The 18060-nt window shown below is 50.6% G+C and overlaps 3 non-coding genes across 3 annotated transcripts; all 3 read right to left on the bottom strand.

Annotated features, from left to right (window-relative positions):
* Window positions 1-12140: 12140 nt before the first annotated feature.
* Window positions 12141-12280, bottom strand: LOC141167969 (U4 spliceosomal RNA). Its single transcript, XR_012251746.1, has one exon. It is a non-coding gene; the product is annotated as a U4 spliceosomal RNA (small nuclear RNA).
* A 1529-nt stretch (window positions 12281-13809) lies between these two features.
* Window positions 13810-13949, bottom strand: LOC141167973 (U4 spliceosomal RNA). Its single transcript, XR_012251748.1, has one exon. It is a non-coding gene; the product is annotated as a U4 spliceosomal RNA (small nuclear RNA).
* Window positions 13950-14230: 281 nt separating this feature from the next.
* LOC141167844 (U4 spliceosomal RNA) lies at window positions 14231-14371 on the bottom strand. Its single transcript, XR_012251631.1, has one exon. It is a non-coding gene; the product is annotated as a U4 spliceosomal RNA (small nuclear RNA).
* Between the last annotated feature and the right edge of the window lie 3689 nt (window positions 14372-18060).

Below are 18060 nucleotides of genomic sequence, written 5' to 3'. Positions count from 1 at the left end.
CCAGGAGGACTCTATGCTTGCTCCCAGACTGACTAGGCCCCATCACTAGCCAGTACTCCCGTTGGGGCCTGTATAATTGCCACCAGTAAAGACCCTGGGACTGCACCGTACGGACTCTGTGGTTATTTCTGCACCGCGACACCCTGCACAACCACCATCATCTACACGCTGCCCTGAAGCTACACTCTTCCAGTGGGGAGTTACTTTGCCTTAGCTGCTATACCACCAGCTTCAGAGGACCGTTCCGCAGCGGTGGTTCATATTGACCGCATTCCACAGGCGGCGTAGTCGGACATGAACACTTATACCCAAATACTACACCTTTGGTTTGACCACCTGAGTCACGGACCGGGTCACAGCCACTGTGACTACAACCCACAGCATCTACCGGCCCGGCTTCGGGTACCCCACGGCCCAGGGGGCGCATCAACTATGGCGTAGTCGGCAGGATTTCGTCCCCGTTGCCACCGGGTACTGTGCGACTTCACGAACTGTGTCGCATACCGTGGTGAAGTTTTCCTGCCAATTGCCGCTGTTTCCCGCCATTGTCTGCCATTTTTGGGTCGCCGCGCGGGAAGAAGAGGGGCGTAACCGCTGGAAGCATGCGAAGCCCAAGCCCTGCCTCACGCACTGATGCAGCACCAGGTCCTGGAAGGAGCCCCAGTGAGCGCTGACGTCAGACGCGTGTGACGCCAGGTCCTACAAGGAGACCATCACCTGCGGAACTGCGGCCTACGGAAGAAAAGTGAAAGAAGGTAGGCCACGGTTCACTAGGGGGGAAGAAGACCCCGACAGTGTGCATGATGAGAACAGACTGTTAACTGAGCAGTTTATTGAGGGGCTCCTGTCCAGCGCTCAACGGACCCAGCTGCGCATAATGGCTCTGCAAAACCCTGATCTGGACTTTGCACAATTTAAAGACAGAGCCATCTGGGTGCTGGGAGAACCAACACCAGGTGGCACTGCATCCCACAGGTGCCCAGCTATCACATACCACCAGGAGGTGGCACCCTTTTCCCCAGAGCCTGTAGGAGCTGATGCACAGACTTTGGACAATGCCCCGTCAACAGACCTGCACCTTCAGGTCCAAGAGCTGACTAAAAATGTAGCTGCACTAACCAAAACTGTGCAGTCCTTGCAGGTGTCTCCCAAGGGGAAGATCCAGCTGGCTTCCAGTCCGGAGGATGTCCCGTGACGACAACAGAGGAGGATTCCACCCACCAGAGGGAGGAACAGTAACCGCTACGACCAGGACAGACAACCCATCTGCCCCCGCTGTCACAAGCCAGGACATTATGCAAGGTACTGTAATTTAAACGAGCAAAACCTGGGGCAGAGGGCCAACCCCCCAGGTGTAAGACCACCAGGCCCTCACAGCTGGCGAGACAAGTATGTGGGGGGACGGCCGGTCCTACCTGTCGTGCTTGATGACATCCCAATGAGCGCGTTGCTGGACACTGGATCCCAGGTGACCACTATCCCCTACATTCTTTACAAACGATACTGGACTGATTCAGACATTACCCGCCGTCCAGAAGAACATTTAAGCATTTATGCCAGCAATGGTCAGCCTGTACCTCAAGTGTGGTTTAAAGAAGTGACCATAAAGGTTGGCAAAGTGGAATTGCCGGCGCAAGGAATGATAATTGTTGACATTGATCGCCAAGAAAGTCATCCCATGATAACCTTAGGCACTAATGTAATTGAAAATTGTCTTTCAGAAATTATTGTCTTGTTACAGCAGGTTGCGGAAACCACCAGTTCCAGTCAGCAGCGGGTTCTGCAGAGAGAGATCAGAGCCCTGATGAGAAGACAACAGGTAGAATTGTCTGGTGATGAAATTGGCAGTGTCAGGATGAGTGACCCATTCCCTATTGCCATGCCCCCAAGATGTGAAATGCTGATATGGTGCCGGGCAGCAATCGGTCTCAGGGGTAGAGATTACCAGGCCCTGGTAGAGCCCGTCGACTCTGACAGTAGGCCCACCATTCTGACAGCCATGGGGGTAGTTGATGTCCGCCATGGGAGAGTGCCCGTCCGCATCCTGAATATTGGGGAAAAAGAAGTCCGTTTGCCCCGGTATGCTACTCTTGCCAAATTATTCACCGTCAGCCACAATTCTATAAAAACAGTGGAACCCTTACCTCCATCCAAACCGGCAGAGGATAATGGCTCCGAGGGACAGATGGAGGACTGGTGTCAGAAGCTACACGTGGGCACTGACTCCACCCCTCAGCACCAAAAACATGGAGTATACCGGGTGGTCTAGGAGTGTGAAAGGGTCTTCAGCAAACACCCGCTCGATTTCGGGCAGGTGAAAGGGGTTCAACACCATATCCCCACGGGAGACCATCCACCCATTAAAGAGCGGTATCGGCCTGTACTCCCTGCACACTACCAAAATGCCAAAGGGATGTTACGAGAGATGAAGGAGGCTGGGGTGATAAGAGACAGTTGTAGCCCCTGGGCAGCTCGATTAGTTCTCATAAGGAAAAAAGATGGCACAATGAGAATGTGTGTAGACTACAGGCAAATTAACCACATCACACACAAAGATGCATACCCATTACCCAGTATTGAGGAGTCACTAGCTGCATTAAGATCTACTAATTATTTCTCTACTTTGGATCTCACTAGTGGGTATTGGCAGGTTCCTGTGGCAGAGGCGGATAAAGAAAAGACCCCATTCACAACCCCGATGGGCCTCAGCGAGTTCAACTGCATGCCATTCGGGCTCTGCAATGCCCCAGGAACCTTCCAGCGGTTGATGGAGTGCTGTCTAGGACATAAGAACTTTGAGACAGTCCTGCTGTACCTGGATGATGTCATAGTATACTCCAAGTCCTATGAAGATCACCTGAAGCACCAGGCAGAGGTGTTTGAAGCCCTAGCTGGTTTTGGCCTAAAGGTGAAGCCATCAAAATGCCACCTGTTGAAGCCCAAGGTACAGTATCTAGGTCATGTGGTAAGCGCTGAAGGTGTAGTGCCAGACCCTGACAAGGTCACAGTAATCAAGGACTGGCCAAGACCCTCCACTATCAAGGAAGTGCGGCAGTTCCTCGGGTTGGTGGGCAACTACCGAAGATTTATCCAAGGCTTCACCAAGATGTCGGCACCCATGCAGGAACTCCTAGTAGGCCAGTCCAGGAAGGCCAATGTTATGATCTGCTACAAGCACTAAGGAAAGACAGGAGATCTGTCCCTACAATAGAACTAAGCTGGATCCCTATGATGCAACGGGGAACCTGATCCTGCGACCAGACCCGCTAAAGTCCTCGGCTAGCCTGAATGAAGACCTATAGATGTGAGGAAGGGATCCCTACAAGAACTAGGGACTGGGAGAAAGATGGACACCTCCTAGCAGAAATTGTAGCAGTAAAAAGACAAACAAACAACATAGAACATAGAGGTCCGAAGACCTAGCAAAACTGACAGAGAAAGATTACAAAGCACCTGGCTAGCTAAAGAGTAGAAATTACAATGAAGTCCAGCATGGCCAGGAGGGCGGAGCAGGATTAAATAGGCAAAAAAGGTCAGGTGACCAGCAAGATAGAAAAAACCTAACAGGAGAGTTCTAACAGTACCCCCTCTTCTATGAGGATCCTCCGGATCCCCTAGGCCCAGGCTTATCAGGAAACCTCTTGTGAAACGCTCTGACAAGTCTGGAAGCAGAAACATCATCCGCCCTCACCCATGAGTTATCCTCGGGACCAAAACCCTTCCAAGCGAAGAGATACTGTAAACTCCCTCTATACCGTCTAGAACCCAGGATGCGGGAAACTTCATATTCCCCGTCCTCCACCACCGGAGGAACAGTGGCAGTGGCGTCTCTATTAGATACATCAGCTTTTTTCAATAGAGAAACATGAAACACCGGATTAATCTTCCAGGAGGTGGGAACCTCCAACCTAACAGCAGATTAGTTAACTACCTGAAGCACCTTAAAGGGCCCTACAAACTTGGGACCCAATTTTTTAGAAGGAATCCTCAACCACAGATTCTTAGAGGACATCCAAACCATGTCACCAATAGCAAACAAAACCTCTTGCCGTTTCCTATCAAAGTACCTCTTAGATTTTTTGTTAGCCTCCTGAAGATTACCACGCACATCCGTCCAAACTCTCTCCAAATCACCGGAAAAACTCTCCTCCTCAGGCACAGCCGATACCAATTTGGAGAATGACCCAAAAGACGGATGTCTCCCAGAACAACAACAAAAAAGGCGAACACCCAGCAGAAGAGGATGTATGGTTGTTAAGAGCAAATTCAGCAAGTGGCAGAAACTCAAACCACCCCTCTTGATTGTCTGCCGCAAAACAACGCAAGAACTGCTCAACATCCTGGTTCTTCCTTTCTGTCTGGCCATTAGACTCAGGATGATATCCAGATGAAAATGACAAGTGAACTCCCAACCTGTCACAAAAGGCACGCCAAAAACGAGCCACGAACTGAGGTCCCCTATCCGAAACAATGTCAGTAGGAACGCCATGGAGTCTGACAATTTCCTTGACAAAGGCCTTAGCGAGTGTCTTAGCGCAGGGCAATTTGATGAAGGGAACCAAGTGACACATCTTGCTAAAACGGTCCACGACCACCCAGATGACCATGAAACCCTCAGAGGGGGGAAGGTCAGTAATAAAGTCCATAGCCAGATGTGTCCAAGGTGCACTAGGAACCTGCAGAGGGCAAAGCAACCCCGTAGCAGGAGTATGTGAAGACTTAGATCTAGCACACACAGTACATTGACGCACCCACTTAATGACTTCCTTCTGCCATCCAGGCCACCAAAAACTGCAACCCACAAGTCTCTTGGTCTCAGAAATTCCTGGATGACCTGCCAACCGAGACTCATGACACTCAGCAAGCAAATCTCTCCTAAAGGTCCTAGGCACAAACAACCTCCCATGGGGAGTGATAGATGGGGCATTCTCCTGTGCTTTAAGAATCTCATCTTCCAAAACGGAGTCCAATGCAGCAATCACAACACCTTCCTGTAAAATGCTCTCCTCCTCCTCAGCACCGACCATGGGAGAAAAGCTGCGAGACAAAGCATCAGCTTTAACATTCTTGGTACCCGGGATGTAAGTAACAGAAAAATTAAACCGCAAGAAAAAAAGTGCCCACCTAGCCTGACGGGCATTCAAGCGCTTAGCAGCATCAAGATAGATCAGATTTTTATGATCAGTGAAAACCTGAATGGGAAATTCAGCACCTTCCAAGAGATGACGCCAGTGTTGAAATGCGAGTTTAATAGCCAGCAATTCCCGATTACCAATATAGTAATTAAGTTCAGTCTCAGAAAATTTTTTTGAAAAAAAGGCACAAGGATGTACTCCATCCTTGTTTTCCTGAGACAACACCGCACTGACCCCCACAGAAGAAGCATCAACTTCAACCAAAAACGGCTTAGTCACATCAGGCTGTATAAGGATGGGAGCAGAGCTGAACCTCTCCTTTAGAAACACAAAAGCTTCAATGGCCTCAGTAGTCCACTGAACCGTATTAGCACCTTTCCTGGTGAGATCGGTCAGTGGTTTAACAATAATAGAAAATTTTTTAATGAATTTTCTGTAATAATTGGCGAAACCCAAAAACCTCTGTATCGATTTCAAACCAATAGGCCTAGGCCATTCCTGCACAGCTTGAACTTTCACCGGGTCCATCTCAAAACCCTCGCTGGAGATAATGTAGCCCAAAATACTAATTCTCTGTACAGCGAACTCACATTTCTCTAGCTTAGCAAAAAGCGAATTGTCAATTAATAACTGTAATACCTCACGTACGCTCCGCCAATGAGACTCCAGATCCGGCGAATAAATCAAAATGTCATCCAAATGCACAACCACATTTTTGCCGATCAAAGGTCTAAGGATGTCATGAATAAGATTCTGAAAAAATGCTGGCATTGGTAAGACCAAAAGGCATAACAAGATTCTCAAAATGACCCACAGGAGTGTTAAAAGCAGTCTTCCATTCATCACCCTACTTCATGCGCAACAAATTGTATGCCCCCCGGAGATCAATTTTAGAGAACCACTTGGCCCCCACTAACTGGTTAAACAAATCAGGAATCAATGGCAGTGGGTAGGGATTGCGTACAGTAATTTTATTAATCTCGCGAAAGTCCAGACAAAAAAAAATCCAACAGCCACAGGTGACTTCGAAGGTCTGATATGACCGGCGGCCAAGCTCGTCTGTTTGTATTCCTCCAAAGCCTTTCTCTCAGGAATAGTAAGATTAAATAAACGACTTTTAAGAAGAGTCGCTCCAGGGACAAATTCAATGGTGCAATAATAGTCTCTATGGGGGGGGCAAAATTTGCGACTCCTCCTCAGAAAAAACTTTCCAAAAATCCTGAATAGGTACAGGTAATTCCCCTTTTTCCACAGCAGCAATGCGCCCATTACAACACTTGTCATAACACTTAGGGCTCCAGGACTTAATTTCATTGGTAGACCAATCCAGTACAGGATTGTGCAATTTTAACCAGGGTAACCCCAAAACTACTGGAGAAGGCAAATTATTTAATACCACCAAATCCAAATTCTCTTGGTGAATACCATTAATAGTGAGGGGAAATTCATAAACCTTGTGAGTAACACATTTCAAGAGAGAGCCATCGACAGAAACCACGGCAATAGGGGATGACAAAGGTTTGGGTTTTAATTTAAGTTTTTCCAAGAATCCCCCATCAATCACATTCAGAGTAAAACCACAATCCACAAATACCTGAAATTCAATTAATTCTTCCTGAGCTGCAGTAGTAGCAGAAAGAAATACACCCTTAGTGTTTAAACAGGCTATACGGGCGTAACTGACCTTTTTTTTTTTTTTCTTTGTTCATACGAAGCACACAGTTCTTAATGAAATGGTCAGATTCACCGCAATAAAAGCACAAACCTTCAGAAAACCTGCGGTCTTTTTCCTGAGAGCGGGGTGACATCGCCCCAATCTCCATCAGCTCTCCAATGTCAGTACAGACCCTCTCAAGACTCGGAGCTGACATGGCAGAAGATTTACTCTCATTAACCCTTGCACGCAGTCTCCTGTCCACCCGTATAGCTTATTGCATTGCCTCCTGCAAGTTTCCAGGTGAAGGATAAGCAATCAGCAGATCCTTAACCCTTTCACCTAGCGCATCAAGAAACAAACTTTTCAAAGCTGAATCGTTCCACCCCACCTGAGCAGACCACCGACGGAAGTTAGTACAATAATTTTCCACATTAACTGATCCCTGCCTCAAACGTTTCAATTCAGTCTCAGCTGATGAGACACGATCAGGATCATCATACAACAACCCCAAAGCAGAAAAAAAACTCTCCACTGATCTAAAGCACGGATCACTAGGTTGGAGAGAAAAGGCCCATCCCTGAGGTTCTTTGCGCAAAAGTGACATTATGAACCCTATGCGCTGTGATTCATCACCAGAGGATCTGGGTCTCAAACGAAAATACAACAAACAAGCATTTTTAAAGGAAAAAAAATCTTGTTGTTCACCAAAAAATAAATCAGGCAATCGTACCTTTGGCTCCACAAAATGCGCTCCAGAACAGCTACTCACGTGTTGTTGGAGCTCGGCCACCTCCAGAAAGAGTCCCTGCAGGCGCTGAGCCAAATCCTGAACCGACACCATGATGGAAACTGGAAGTCTTTCCTTAGAGAAATTTTTGGGCTGGACTTACTGTTATGATCTGCTACAAGCACTAAGGAAAGACTGGAGATCTGTCCCTACAATAGAACTAAGCTGGATCCCTGTAACGGGGAACCTGATCCTGCGACCAGACCCGCTAAAGTCCTCGGCTAGTCTGAACAAAGACCTATAGATGTGAGGAAGGGATCCCTACAAGAACTAGGGACTGGGAGAAAGATGGACACCTCCTAGCAGAAATTGTAGTAGTAAAAAGACAAACAAACAACACAGAACATAGAGGTCAAAAGACCTAGCAAAACTGACAGAGAAAGGTTACAAAGCACCTGGCTACCTAAAGAGTAGAAATTACAATGAAGTCCAGCATGGCCAGGAAGGTGGAGCAGGATTAAATAGGCAAAAAAGGTCATGTGACCAGCAAGATAGAAAAAACCTAACAGGAGAGTTCTAACAGCCAAAAACCTGAAGCCTCCATTCAAATGGGATAAGCCGGAAGACGAATCCTTCAGTATGCTGGAGATGGCTCTCACGGGAGACGAGATCCTGGCCTACCCTGACTATGGCCAACCCTTCATACTCCATACAGACGCAAGCAACGTGGGGCTAGGAGCGGTGCTGTCCAAGATACAGCAAGGCAGAGAAAGAGTGATTGCCTATGCCAGCAGGAAGCTCCGGCCCACAGAAAGGAACCCCGAAAACTACAGCTCCTTCAAGTTGGAGTTCCTCGCCGTAGTCTGGGCCGTGACAGAGCGCTTCAAGCATTATCTCGCCTCCTCCAAATTCACCGTCTTCATGGATAATAACCCGCTGACGCACCTGGACACTGCAAAACTTTGTGCCCTGGAACAAAGATGGATGGCTTGATTGTCTAATTATGAGTTCACCATCAAGTACCGGGCTGGGTGCAAGAATGCAAATGCTGATGCGCTGTCCAGAATGCCTAACTTGCCAGATGGGGGAGAAGACCTGGAGGAACTGGAAGAGATCGAGATCTCCGCTTTCCACCGTCATGGGGTAACCCAGTGCTTCCACTGTGTGAAGAACAGGTGCTCTGCCAACAGAGAGGCACGTTCAATCCATTGCCCCACCATGGATGGGCAGAAACACAAGATAGTGACCCGGCTGTCCGCCTAGTCAAGGAGTTGCTGACACGAGCTGACTCGTACCCTGATCCAGATGCTCCAGAAGAGACCAAACAGTTGTGGAAGGAGAAGGGCAAACTATTCATCTATGAAGGGAAGCTGTGTCGAAGAGCCATCAACTCCCGGACACATGAACTTGTCTGGCAGGTGGTAGTCCCAAGTCGGGATGCGTCGATGGTCTTGGAAGCGTACCACGAAGGAGCAGGACACTTTGGCTGGAAGAAGTTGGAAGTCCTGCTATGTGAACGGTTCTACTGGGCTGGCATGAGGAAAGCAATGAAGAGGTGGTGTCGAGAATGTGGACCATGCAACCTGAGAAGAAAAGACCGTGACAGCCAGAGGGCTCCCCTGCAGCCCATCATCACCAAACAGCCACTCGAACTGGTAGCCCTGGACCACGTGAAGCTAGCCCTAAGCAGGTCAGGCTATGTCTACGCTCTCACTACTACTACGTTCCTGGTAGTAGTGCCAGTAAAGGACCAGATGGCTCAGACAGCAGCCAAAGCTTTCCAGCAGCACCTCTGCCACCCACACGGTTACCCTGAATGCGTGCTTACTGACCAAGGACCAGCCTTTGAGGCAGAGGTGTTCCAGGAGTTCTGCAACCTGTACGGCTGCAAGAAAATCATGACAAAGCCGTACCACCCCTAGACCAACGGGTTGTGGGAGAAGATGAACCAGGTGGTGAAAGACCTGTTGAAGACGTTGCCCCTGGAAGAACGCAGTCTGTGGCCAGAAAAGTTGCCAGATCTGGTGGACCTCTATAACCATATCCCAGTGAATTCTACCAACTGCACACCTGCTTACCTGATGAGAGCAAGGCCTGGTAAGCTACCCATCGACCTGGACATGGGAGTCCTAACACCAGAGACCACCTCACCGGATGCAGATTGGGATACTGAGCGGCAACTACAATACCATAAAGTGCAAGAGAGTGGTGAAAGAAGTCTGTCCCAAGCAAGACAAAGACAAGAGAATACTTACAATCAACATGCACCTGCTGTTCCCCTGTCACCTGGAGAGCAAGTCCTTAAGAGAAAGAGGCGACTCCACAAATTGGATGACCAGTGGGAGGTAGAGCCGTACACCATCCTACCCTCGAGTCATGATAACACCAAGGTGTGCCTCATTAGTAAGGATGGAGGAGAAACTTCAGCAACAGTTTCAAGAGACCACTTGAAGAAATGTCCTGAGCAACTGCAACACCCAAAAGAAGACCAGGATAGCCCTCAACCCACAGAGGAAGTGGAAGAAATGGTCAAAACAGTACTCGGAGAATTTCCCCGGTCGTGGACACAAGTGAATAATGCAATTGTTGTACCCGTCCTTACCTTTTTCCAACCAGCCCCTCAGGAAACTGCAGAAGTCCCAGAAGAGTTGGAAGAACAGTTGGCCCCGGAGGCAGAAGTTTCCCCATCAGCAGACCAGGAGAATCTACCCTCTGCTAGTAGTGAACCTGTCGTACCCACAGTAAGCCAAAGAATCCATAGGAAGTTGCCCAACCTACCAGTGTCACCTCAAAATACTAGTCACACTGAACCCACCACACCGGGGGTAGACACAAGGGACCAGGGTAGAGCAGTGACAAGTAGTGAACTACGTACATCTACCAGAATCACTAGAGGTCAGATCCCTGCTCGTTGGAGAATTTAACATGTACAGTATAAACGTATTTAAATGTTTTATGTGTGCACTTAACCTGTTTTTCCAGTTACCCGAAAGGGATCCAAAGAGATTTTAGGTTATGGACAGTGAGTATCCAAAGAACTTTCCTTTGTACATAGTTGCGATTGTTAAAGTGCCCCCTTGTGCCAGACCACTGAACAAAAACTCGTGGAGGTGGCTGGATCATCAATGCCCTGCAGCCACCCCAGGGCCTCCGTGGAGGGTTTGAGACGGGTCCCTCAAGAAGTGCACCTTGTTTCAGTGGAATGGACACCTGGTTACAGATTATACTGTGACCTGATAAAGACTATAATACTTGTAAATATTCTAATGTACATTGTTATTGCTATTGTTATTGTTAATTTTTGCAAAAAGATGTTCAGTCCCGGAGGAGTACTGAGATTCACTAGGGGGGAATGTGGCACCCCAGAGGGTCTGGTTGCCACAGTGATGTTGGTTCCCTTAAAAGAGGTAACACCATGTCTGGAGGCAAGTAGGGGTTTCCTGGTCAGGAACCTAATGCATGCAACACATCCTGGCTCCAGATCAGAAAGTGGAGGATCCTGCCCTTTATAACTGGATCTGGAGGCGGGGTTAGCTCAGTCTAGTGTCAGGAGTCGAGTTGTGAACGCGAAGGACTAAGGAGCCAGGGACTGGAGCTGGAGATAGCTCGTCCAGGCCAGTATACACAGAGAACCGGACACCGGAGTCCAAGGCTGTGGGGATTGCAAACCCAGCAGCAGATACTGCAGGGCAGGAGATTGCAGGTCTCTTGGCCCCCATCAGAAGCCCGGAGGCTCAGCAGCATAGGGGGACCAGTACAGCCAAGGAGGAGCGAGGAATCCGCAAGGCCCAAGCTGCCAGCCATATGGGTGAGCACAGCACGTTACACGCAGGGAAGTGGGCTACAGCATAGCTACAAGCAGGATAGCCAAAGAAGTATAGCAAGAACGGCAGGCCTACAACTCCACCTGGCCAGGAGGACTCTATGCTTGCTCCCAGACTGACTAGGCCCCATCACTAGCCAGTACTCCCGTTGGGGCCTGTATAATTGCCACCAGTAAAGACTCTGGGACTGCACTGTACGGACTCTGTGGTTATTTCTGCACCGCGACACCCTGCACAACCACCATCATTTACACGCTGCCCTGAAGCTACACTCTTCCTGTGGGGAGTTACACTACCTTAGCTGCTATACCACCAGGTTCAGAGGACTGTTCTGCAGCAGCGGTTCTTAATGACCGCATTCCACAGGTGGCGTAGTCGGACATTAACACTTATACCCAAACACTACCACATTGGTTTGACCACCTGGGTCACGGATTGGGTCACAGCCACTGTGACTACAACCCCCAGCATCTACCGGCACGGCTCCGGGTACCCCACGGCGCCACTGCGCAAAGTTAAAGTAATACAGGTGACCAAGAAATCCCCGCTTCCAAGAAGAGCTTATTTAAGCCATGGTGAGCTCCAAATGACCACTGCCCTTCCACCACTGCTGCAACACATCCTGGGAGTTGCAGTCTGAAGGCTCAGGGAAGAGGTCATTTTTGGCCATTGCAGGCAGATCAGCTCGCTCTCTCCTGCTCCAAGCGAAAACCATCAATATAATTCTGTGGGGCGCAAGATTTTCTTTCCCCACTGGGAGGAGCTAACACTCTGTAATTTGCATATCATGGATTAAGTCTCCTGAGACACCAACAAAAATTGCCAATGCTGATTGGATTTCAAGTCATCATGGCGGGGTATCGAGAAAAGTTTTCAATTAGCAATAACACGCCTCGGTTAAACCTCATGGGCTACGATACTGCCACTGCAGGGAGGAGCTAATGTGGCATTCCTGAGGGTTCAGTCGCCACAGAGGTGTTGCATCTCAGCCAGAGATGTGGCATCTCACTCTCAGGTAAGGAAGGAGTACAGCTCAGGACCCTAACACCTGCATTCAACACACACTACTCCAAGCCAACAGGAGGGGCAAGATGCCTCCCACGTACTTGCCGATCCCCTTTACTGGCTGGAGTGGGGGGAACTCAGAGAGGGGGAACCACATAGTGAGTGTGGGTGGACGAAGTAGCTCAGGGGAGCACAGGAGAAGGAGGTATAAATTGGGAAGCCATCTTAGAAAGACAGTTCAGTCAGAGGAGGAGAAGTGCAGGAGCAGAGGCTCTGCAGGAGCTCTGCTCCATAGGCGGGCCTAGCCAGTGAGGCCCAAGTCTGAGAGGAAGGAGAGAAAAGAGGAGAGGCAGAAGAAAGGCTTCAGCAACAGAAAAAAGGACCCTAGGGGTATGCGCCGTGCAGAAGGCCACCCGTACGCCCGCATCTGCCCGGTGGTGGAGGGGTCAGGCCATCTAAGGGGAACTGGTCCCTCAACTAGTAGAAGATTACAAGTCTCAGCTAGAAACTGGATGCTGCAGGACTTTATGTCCTGTAGCCACAAGTCCACGCCAGTCTCACCGAGAAGATAGCCACATAGGACCCAGGGGACAGAACAGACGTCGCCCGCCAAGGCCCGCGGGTACCGGATATTACGTACTAGGTGTGAGGTGCAGGGAAAAGGCCAGGGAGAGGACACAGAAGGGGGTCCTGCTAAGTACTCTGGAGCTATCTGGGGGTGGACTGAACCCGTCACTGAGTAAGCACAGCACGACGAGTGAGATTACTTTGGCGCCTGTAATCTGGACTGCGTTAACTGTGAGTAAAGACCCTGGGACTGCACTTCCTTGTCTCTGTGTTTCTTGCTGCGCCATCAACCCCTTCACTACAACGCCCAGCACAACCTGCAATATCCACACTGCCCTGGAGCTAGCTCTTCCTGTGGTGAGCCACACCATCCTTGCTGCAGTAACATCAGCTTCAAAGGACTGTTCCGCAGCGGCAGCTCCCTTTACCCGCATTCCACAGGTGGCGTCAGGAACTTTGTATATAAACTATAATCCCATGTAAATATAACCCCCCTTTTATTGACCGCCTTGGGTCACCACCACTTTGACATTGCCGCAGTATCCACCGGCCTGGCACCGAGTACCCCAAAGCCCAGGGAGCGCGTCAATAACACTCTGTCATTTGCATATCATGGATTAAGTCTCCTGAGAGACCAACAAAAATTGCCGATGCTGACTGTATTTCAAGTCATAGTGAGTTCCAAATGACCACTGCCCTTCCCTCTGCCACAAGGCATCTTGGGATTTGCAGTCTGAGGGCTCAAGGAAGAGATCATTTTTGCCCATTGCGGGCAGATCAGCTGGCTCTCTCCTGCTCCAAGCAAAAATCATCAGAACGATGCTGTTGGACACAAGATTTCCTTTCCCAACTGGGAGGAGTTAACAGTCTAGCATTTGCATACCATGGATTAAGTCTCCTGAGAGACCAACACATTTGCCAATGCTGACTGTATTTCACGTCATCATGGCATGGTATTGGGAAAAGTTTTCAAATAGCAATAATCACACTTCGGTTAAACCTCATGGACTACGATAGTGCCACCGCGCAATGTTAAAGTAACTCAGGTGACCAAGAAATCCCGGCTTCCAGGAAGAGCTCGTTTAAGCCATGGTGAGTTCCAAATGACCACTGCCCTTTCCCCGCTGCCGCAAGGCATCCTGGGAGTTGCAGTCTGAGGGCTCATTGGAAGAGGTCATTTTTGGCCATTGCAGGCAGATCAGCTGGCTCTCTCCTGCTCCAAGCGAAAACCATCAATACGATGCTGTGGGGCAAAAGATTTCTTTTCCCAACTGGGAGGAGCTAACACTCTGTCATTTGCATACCATGGATTAAGTCTCCTGAGAGACCAACAAAAATTGAAGATGCTTACTGTATTTCAAGTCATCATGGCAGCGTATTGGGAAAAGTTTTCAATTAGCAATAATCACGCCTCGGTTAAACCTCATGAGCTACGATACTGCCACTGCGCAAAGTTAAAGTAACTCAGGTGACAAAGAAATCCTGGTTTCCAGGAAGAGCTAGTTTAAGCCATGGTGAGTTCCAAATGACCACTGACCTCTCCCCGCTGCCGCAAGGCATCTTGGGAGTTGCAGTCTGAGGGCTCAGGGAAGAGGTCATTTTTAGACATTGCGAGCAGATCAGCTCGCTCTCTCCTGCTCCAATAGAAAACCATCAATACGATGCTGTGGGAGGCAAGATTTCCTTTCCCCACTGGGAGGAGCTAATGACGCGCCCCCTGGGCCGTGTGTGGGGTATACCCAGTGCAGGGTCTCTGTGTAATGCTGGGGGTTTGTAGTCTCCGTGGCGGTGACCCGGTCCCGTGGCGGATCTGTTTATTTGTTTTTTATTGTTTAAATGTCCGACTACGCCACCCGTGGATTGTGGTCACTGAGAACCGCCGCTGCGTGGCAGACCGCTGAGGCTGATGTTGTGTGCGCAGCAGAGGGAAGTATAACTCCCCACGGGAGGAGTATAGCCTCAGGGCAGTGAGTGCAGATGGTGGGGGTTATGGTGCGTGGGAGCAACAGTAATGACTCAGAGTCCAGTGATGCAGTCCAGGGTCTTTACTCACAGTTTTACACTCCAAGCCACTTCTGCAGGTAATGGCTGCCCATGTCGTACTGTGCTCACCAGGTGAGGGGCTCGGCCAACTCCCAGGTACCTTTGGAACGCTTTTCAGGACCCCCTTCATGTGTCCTTTCTCTGGCCCGTCGTACCCCACAATTGACCACGTTTCTGTCCAGCTGCCTCGGGTCTTGGCGGGCAAACGTATGTTCCGTTTCCCTGGGCCCTATATGGTGCCTTCCTAACGGGTGTAGTGAGGGGCCATAACACGTGCAATGCCACGGCCTCCGGTTACTAGCTGAGGGTAGTTGCTCTCCTCCACTAGATGAGGGATCTGGTTCCCTTTCTTGACCTGACCCCCCTACTCTGGTAGCAGCGGACGTACGGTGGCGACTGGCCGGTCCGCACCCCTGGGGTCCCTTCACTCCACTCCTGGAGCCTCCTCCGTTCCTCTCCTTTCTTCTCCTAAAGGCCCAGGCCTTGTGACTTGGCCTGCCCGCAGAGCAGAGCTCGTACAGAGCCCCTGCTTCCTGTCTTCTTCTCTCTTCTCTCTGACTGAACCCCACTCCTAAGATGGTGCCCACCTTATATACTCCTTCTTCCAGTGCACCCTGAATCTACTCTCCCCACCCACACACTACCGGGTTCCCCCTTTCTAGGTGTTCCCTCCCCCAACTCCAGCCAGGGACAGGGGCAGTTGTGCTCACTCTTGGGAGCATTGTCGCCATGTCCCCCAGAAATGTGGTGTAGTGCATGTGGGTGTTAGGGTCCTGAGCCACACGCCATCCTTACCTGGAAGTGAGATATCACACCTCTGGGTGAGATGCAATACCTCTGTAACGACCGAACCCTCGGGGCGCTACATTCCCCCCTGGTAAATCACAGCACGTCCCCGGGTTGGAACAGAGCAAAAGACAATTGATTTCAAGACATGCAGAATTAAAGTTTTTTTTTTTTTAACGTTACTTGTTCATAAAACTTTTCTCTTTTTATCAAAATATACAACATTTCTTTCATTTACGGTTACTCTATATAACTTTCAATATACAAATATAAAACATTCTTTTAAGTAGAAAATATGAAACATTATCAGCAACATTTCAACGGCAAAGTCTCTTTATCAGGCCACAGTCCTTGCCGTGACCAGGTGTCCATGTCACCCAACAAGGTGCAATTCTACTAAGTGCAAACTTTCAAACACCTTCAGGTATCTATTGAGGTAGGAGTTTATAAAACCAATAGGGGGCACTTTAAGAAGTGCAACTATTTACAAGGGTTGGCTGCTCCCAGTCCTCAGCCGGATAGTTAAGATTGGCTGTTCCCAGTCCTCAGCTGGATAGTTCACGGACACTTTTCGGGTAACTTTAACAAATAAATGGACAACAATCCCGAACCGGGTGAACTTTTTATAATACCCAAACGGGCATAACTTGAAACTCTCTTTTTCTTCTACCCTGATGGGTAACTATATACAGTTCGTGCTGCTGCTTTCTAGTAGCGGTGTCCCCCTTGTGGACATTCCTGCTCCTCATATTCTTCAGACCCGTCCGGGCCCTCCATGTAGCAGTATTCAGGGTAGTGCTGTTCTTCCACTCGCTGAACGTTGAGGGCGTACCTCCCCCGCAGACCTTGGTGTCGGGTGTATGACACCTGATCCCCCGGGAACAGATCTCATTTCGTGTGACCCTCGGGCAGGTGACTCTCCACATCCCTCCGGTTGACAAAGATGTCGGTGTTCATCGTCGGGTCCCAAATGAACCCCCACCCCTTCTCCTGGTGGAACCTGACCACAATCCCGGTGACTTTGGGACCGCGTGCAGCCTGGGGGTCTCGGCGGGCCCGGGTCTTTTCCTCCACGCTCTGGGCCTGTAGCTGCTCCTGTTTTTGGCGCCGCGCCTGCCTCTCCTTCTCCATCTGCGCCAATTCCGGGCCGCAGAATTCTTGCCTGCGAGCTGCGTCCACCCGCGTCTCTTGCGAGAACCCCATCAGGTCCTCCCTGGTCTTATCCCACTCTATTTGGACCTCTTCATCTGGGAGCTGGAGGATGGTGATTGGCTGCGGAGCAGGCAGGAGCGGAGAAAGCGGGGCTTTGACCTCTGCGGACGGGTCCCTTCTGTGGCAAGGGTGAAACCCTCCGCATAGTAGAGGGACCGGCTCTCCATCAGGACCGCTAATTTGGCTGTACAAGTCCGTGCCCAGGGGTGGTAATGTTGGGACCGGGGGCAATTGCTGTTGGAAGGCGCCTGGGGGCATCAGGCCTTGCGATCAGGCTTGGAGCGGGCCGCTTCCGGCCGCACCCGGGATCAAGGGGCACGGCATGGGGCGTGGTCCAGCGGCTGCGCTCGGGGCTTGGGGCCTAGGTGTAGGCGGCGGGAGCGGAGAAGGTGCAGCGACTCCCGGGGCGATCGGCTCCGCGACGGGGTCCAGGGGCAGGCTAGTGGCATCAGGGCCTGTAGCAGGGGCGTCCCCCTTACCTGCTCCCATTGCAGTGCTGCTCTCGGCCTCCGGTGGTCTCTCTCTGTCCTCAGGGGCAGGCACGCTGTCGGGTGCTGGCAGCGCCACTTGCTGCCGGGTCGCGACCCGCTGGTCCATTTCCTCTTTCCACCCCGCGATGGCCTCCCTCTGTGCCTGGACCATCCTCCGGTCCAAATACTTCAGCCCAGCCCGGAGGAATTCAGGGTCCTCTCCGGGGTGCTGGGCCATCAGCTCCGCGAGGCTGTACGGAGCAGCTTCGACCTGCAGCAGGCCGCTGGTAAGGGTACTGTGGCTGGCGCTCCTCGCCATCTCCGGGTGTGGTCTGCCAAGACTGATCCAAACCACACCCTGCCCTTCGGTTTTCTTTCCATTCCGCCCCTGTTGGGGGTGGTCCCGGGGCAACCTGCTGGCAATCACTCTCAGGGGCAGCCCCCCACGTTGATGGACATCTCTACAGCCGCACTCATGGCCGTTGGGGGTGGGCTCGGTCTTTGGCGCCATTCTGGGACCTGGCCCACGATGGGAGGTGGCTTCTTGTCGTCTTTTGGTGTGCACATAATGGTGTCCATTCTTCTGGGGCGGGCGCCACATTCAATACAGTGAAACAGTCTTTAGGCACACATT

This window comes from Phyllobates terribilis, unplaced genomic scaffold, assembly GCF_046119375.1.
Source record: "Phyllobates terribilis strain yellow unplaced genomic scaffold, ASM4611937v1 Scaffold_11__3_contigs__length_659146591, whole genome shotgun sequence".
NCBI lineage: Eukaryota > Metazoa > Chordata > Amphibia > Anura > Dendrobatidae > Phyllobates > Phyllobates terribilis.
The sequence above is the reverse complement of the archived record's forward strand: the minus strand, read 5'-3'. Positions and strand labels throughout refer to the sequence as shown.